The 5,686-nt window shown below is 44.8% G+C and overlaps 1 non-coding gene across 1 annotated transcript; it reads left to right on the forward strand.

Moving 5' to 3' along the window:
* The first annotated feature begins 265 nt into the window (after positions 1 to 265).
* TRNAY-GUA (transfer RNA tyrosine (anticodon GUA)) lies at positions 266 to 355 on the forward strand. The gene is given in 2 exon segments: positions 266 to 302; positions 320 to 355. It is a non-coding gene; the product is annotated as a tRNA-Tyr (tRNA).
* The last annotated feature ends 5,331 nt before the right edge of the window (positions 356 to 5,686 follow it).

Here is a 5,686-nt window from a genome sequence, read left to right on the forward strand (position 1 = left end):
AACACAACGGACAAAGAAGAGGGACTGCGGTGTGTGTCTGTTCTTTGTCCGTCGTGTTTTATGCACGAAATTATCACCTGATCGATCACGAATACGATAGCGGCTTGCTGAAGTTTCCACCTTCGGTTAGGGATTTCCTCAATACATCAACGCCATGCTGCCAAGTACTGATTTCTAGTGTGCCAAAGAAAGTATAAAAGTAGTCAGTTGCAAAATAAAATTGTGTTGCATTTATATAGGGTTTCTTCGAGGCGTGTTCGTCGTCCCGTCGATAGCTCAGTTGGTAGAGCGGTGGACTGTAGGGGATAAATCTGCGGACATCCATAGGTCGCTGGTTCGAATCCGGCTCGACGGACGAATTTTTTTTTAATGCGCAGTTGTTTTTTTTTATTATATACTTTTGCTCTTGGTTACTTCTGATTTTTTTTTTACTACGAAGATAACATTTATTCGGCGTCACTTGTAGAAACAACGCGGCAAAAACGCCAACGAAATCGTCTGTTTTGCAGCAACTGCGCCCTGTAGTAGTAGTAGTGGATATGGTTATGCGAAAACTGGAGCACACGAAATGCACTAAGTGGTGCGATGGGATCGATTATAGGTATAAAGGAGAGAAGGAATGCACTTCGTTAGGCAGCTTTCGTGCTAGCCGTACGAAGGCCAGCTGCTCAGCTGGTCCGAGGCGAGCCAAGCACTCCATGAACAACGGGATGGGTACAGGACCGGATTAAGAAAAATGGGGGCGCTGGGCTAATGCGCATGCAGGCCCCCTTTCTCTATGCTGACCCCCCCCCTCCCCCCTGTCGCCTGCTACGCTACCGGAAATATGCCATGTTTCATTTTAATTCCACCAAATTAAAAAAAAAAACGAAGTGCGATCAACGGGGTTATTATTATTCTTATAATTATAAGGAAAACAACAAAACTTGCTTGAAACGCGTGCTGCTGTAAACACCAACACATATGTTCACTTTGTGATTAATCTGCATTCTGTTTTCAGCAAATGCTAGGCTTTAAGGAAAAGTTTAGTGCATTCAAGACAAACAAGAACGTAGAAAAGACAACACAGCTCAGATGTCGACTTTTCTGAAGCTAGGCTTTGTTTGCATCACTAAGTTTAATCCCGTGAGGAGACGCATGGTTGTATACAAAACATTCTTTATGAAAATTGAAGCATCAGACTGCAGTGATCGTTATATGCGTTACTCTATAATTATGCAATAGATATATACAATACTTAAGGCAATACAAACAACATAAAAATGCACTAGAATACATATGAAAATTACCAACTGTAATTGCAAAACATTATTTGAAAATATTTTCGTTAAAGGTAAGACAAGCAAGGACGACACCAAATAAACATGGCACTGTCAAAAACAACAAAAATACAGTTCTTTATAAGCACGCTAATTATAAGAAGAACAAACAAGAGACGAACAACGAAGATTTGCATATATTGAATTACACTGCTCAGCGTTTCATTGGCAACGTGGAGGCTTGGAGGCGACACAACGAACTTATTGGAACTATTCATGTAGAGCGCAAACAGTCCTCTGTTAAAATGGCATCTTTCGCGCCTTCGCTTTGGCGAAATCAGATATAGTTTGTTCGAAGGATAGATCGCGGACGAGGTCACTTTCAATGGACATGATAGCAAGCGAGTTCACCTTGTCGTCAAGGCGGCTCGAACCAACACCCTCTAAATACTTTCTTCAGGCCTCTCCAGGCCCTCCTTTCCACACGCGCTACGTCACGCCAAGTGTCCGGTCAGGCTGCTCACCAAGCGCGGCTCCGCTCCGCTCGGTTGTCTCCCTCGATGTGCTCGCGCTTGCCCGGGCAAGCACAGACACGAACGCAGTCTTGCAGTGAGCGTCTAGCTGCTGCTTGAGTCTTTCAGCCTGGCGTTGGGTGCATTTCCGTTCGCTCCTCGCACGGCTGTGTCTGTTTCGTGTGGCCGTTTCTTGTGTGGCGTGCGTACCTGTGCTAGCGCACGAATGGGAAACTGATTGCCTGCCGTGTAGCGAGTGCAACTTCGTGAAACATGGGCCGGTGCTGTGTTCCCGGGTGCCGCGGGAACTACCAGAATGGTCCCAAAGTACGTGTTTATTGCTTCCCAAGAGACGAAGTACGAAGAAAAGCCTGGTTGCGAGCCATTCCACGGAAGGATTTCACACCTACAGAGCATTCGAGGGTAAGACTCTGAAATATTGCTTAATAGGCGCTGGTAATTATCTTAGTTGTGAGCTGTCGCTCCCGGAAAGGCATGCTGTCTTTGTAGGCAATGATATCACTTCTTACACTTATGTATGAATTGTCCAGGAAGCATTTAGTTCTGTGGATGTGCATAAGGCTTGTGTAAAAGCTGTGTAAATATGTAAAAGCTGTTCACTATTCAGACTCTTTTTACTTAGTGTTTTAGGCAATGGAGAGTCATGGCGAATGGCCTTGCTTCATTTTCTCGTGCAGGTGTGTGAACTGCACTTCCACGCAGGCGACTTCATTACGACGTTGTCACACCAAGATGAACTGACAGGGAAAATAATAGAGGTGAAGCGTGACAGGCTACAGTTGAAGATTGATGCTGCGCCTTCTGTTTTTCCAAACTGCCCAAAATACTTGTCCTCAACGCCTGGACGGAGTGAATCGCCAGAGACGAAAAAAGCAAGAAGGGAAAACGCTGCTTTGCAGGAGGCTATGAGGAAGTCACTTCAGTCTAATGAGCTTGAACAGAAAAGAAACAAAGTTTCATCTTACGAGGAGTTCAAATCTAAGTTGCCTGGAATCTGCAACACGAAATTCTGGACCGTTTCTGTCGATGAGCAGTGCGTTAGGTTCCTTCTCATCGAGAATGATCCTTCACCTAATGTGAAATGCGCCTTGGTAGTTCTCCCTGATCTGTCACTTTCTGTTTTCTTGAATGGAGTGAAGCTTCTGTCGCTTCCTTCAGGCAGGATTCTGCCAGCTCAAGTATGCGACACCTCCAGCCTGTCCTTGCTGCTAGAAGAACTCGAGATAGGCTTGCATAATATACCTGAGGTGACGAAAGAGTCGAAACATACTAAAGTATTGCAGTTTGTCGGTTCACTGCTTGCAGACCTCATTGAGGACAGTGATACGACGAAAGAACAGTCTTCTTTGCTGAAATTTCTGGTTGAGCAGATAGAGCTTCTCCTCGCGAAACAGCATGTGTATAGCGCAGAGCTGCTGGTATTCGCCAGTATTTTGAATTCAATTTCTCCTCACGCATATCACTTCACAAGAGCTGCATCAAGAATCATTCTGCCCCATCCTTCCACACTGCGCCGTGTTTGCTCAAATTACAAAGCTGACCCTCTTGTGGAGCAAAATCAACCGCACTGTCTCTCCTACATCCGAGAACGAGTCAAATCAATGAAAGACCACGAGAAGACAGTGACCCTGATGATCGATGAGATCCACATAAAACCATACTTCGACTACAAAGGGGGCACAATAGTAGGATCGTCGGTTCATTCAACGGAACCAGCAACAACAGCCCATGTGTTCATGGTACAATCACTCCTTTCTGCAAACAAGGACGTCATTCACATATTACCTGTGAGCAAACTGAGCGCAGAAATTTTGCACGAGCATGCTAAGAACATAATCATTAATGTTGAGAAAATGGGGCTCAAAATTATCGCTGTGATAACGGACAACAATGCTCTGAACCGCAAGATGATGTCGTTATTTGCTACAAGTCCTCAGGTGAGCATTGTCTATCCCCATCCAGCCGATAACGCTCGCCCTCTTTTCTACGTGGTCGATCCTGTGCATCTCTTGAAGTGCATTAGGAACAATTGGATTAACCAGAAAAACCCTGGAACATGCCTCTATTTCCCTGAAATGGACTTGAGTGGAGCAATGCCCGAAGGGCCTCCTCGTATGAAAGCTGCTTCTTTCGCAGCTGTGCGGCAGCTTTATTCTTCAGAGAAGACGTCGCTTGTGAAGGCTGCTTACAGACTGAACGCAAAAGCCGTGAATCCAACCTCAATGGAGCGGCAAAATGTAAAGCTCGCTCTCGACGTCATTAATCAGTTTGTTTCAAATGCCCTCAGGACACATGGTTCCGCGTTCAAGATTCCTCAAGCTGAGTCGACTGCTCTTTTCATTGACGTTATCCTCACATGGTGGCAAATAGTCAATGTTAAGACCCCTTGCAAAGGCCAGAGGCTAAGGGACAGCATGCAAGACCCTGTAAGGTCTGTTGATGACACACAGTTAGCTTTCCTGAGCGGCGTTGTGGACTGGTTGGACGCTTGGGCAAGAATAAACATCACCAGTGGCTCGCTGACGAAAGAGACTCACAGTGCTTTGCGACTGACATGCTATTCTCTGGTAGAACTCTCGCGCTACTGCTTAGAAGAACTTCACTTCAAGTACGTACTGCTGGGCAAATTTCAGACGGATGCGCTAGAAGACCGGTTCGGCCGTTACCGCCAGCTGGCAGGATCACAGTACCACATTTCCGTGCGTCAGCTCTACGAATGTGAGAAGAAGCTTCGTCTTCAAAAACTTTTGACATTTCCACGCGAGGAAACAGAGTTTGAAGACGTAAGTGAGGATCTTGTCCCATGCAACTTTTCTGTGGCTGTCAGCGACGACGATATTACACACGCCCACTCTGACATGGATGCTATTGTCTACATTGCAGGATACGCTGCTCATGCTGCTTTAAATAAGCTTTCATGTTCTGCTTGCTTCAGCACATTGGTGATTGAAAATCGAGAGATCGAAGCGGAAAATACTGCCATGATAGCTAACCTGTCGAGAGGAGGGCTGAAGTTTCCCCAGCCATGCACAGTTCACATGGTACTGATGACTAAACTAGTTGCAGAGAAGTTGTCTTTTGGAGCAACCGCGGAAGATTTTCTCTCCTGTAGAAATCAACGTGGTGTCGTGATTTCACAGACGATTTCCCTCCTGGACGAACACGACATTGAGACATGTGAAAATGGCCACACTGCACAAACTCTCCTGCGCTTGGTAGTACGCGTTGCAACCAACGTTGTTCTAAACAACTTTTGCAAACTAAGAAATGATGCCATACAAGACAATGCGCAGCAGAAGGCCGCAGCCCGGAAAGCAGCAACGCTTAAGAAGAAGTAAGTTTTATTCCCAAGCAATAAAAATGCTTTGCGCACACTTCATTGCTGGTGTCTCGTCGTTTTTTATTGTAAGGGTCAGATTAGCTGTACAAATACTCAACAGCGCAACATTATTGTGAGTGTCATTATTGCTGTGTGTGAAAGCTTTAAGCAAAACACAATACAGAATAAAACTAACACAATGCGCAGTAGACGGTGTTTTTTTTTTCAATGTTCACGAACTTCTACTTTAACAACTAGATATACGCATGTGCGGTCTGTGCGGATGGATTTTACCGCACGGCAGACATCATGTACGTGATAGAACCTAATAATTAGATGATTAATTGAAATTAACTAATCAATTTTTTATTATAATGACCAATAATGCGAAATTGGCGGCCGTATGCTAAATTGTTTATTATAAAAAACTGTATTAGCAGCTCGAACTTTCTTGACAATAAGGTGTTCTGCAATAAAAAAAATATATAAAGCAGATAAAATGATAGCCTAAGGCGCGCACAAACTAGCGAATTTCTTTTCTGCAGCAACGACAAAAATGAAATGAAGGAATCACT

The sequence above is a fragment of the Amblyomma americanum genome, chromosome 1 (genome assembly GCF_052857255.1).
Source record: "Amblyomma americanum isolate KBUSLIRL-KWMA chromosome 1, ASM5285725v1, whole genome shotgun sequence".
Lineage (NCBI taxonomy): Eukaryota > Metazoa > Arthropoda > Arachnida > Ixodida > Ixodidae > Amblyomma > Amblyomma americanum.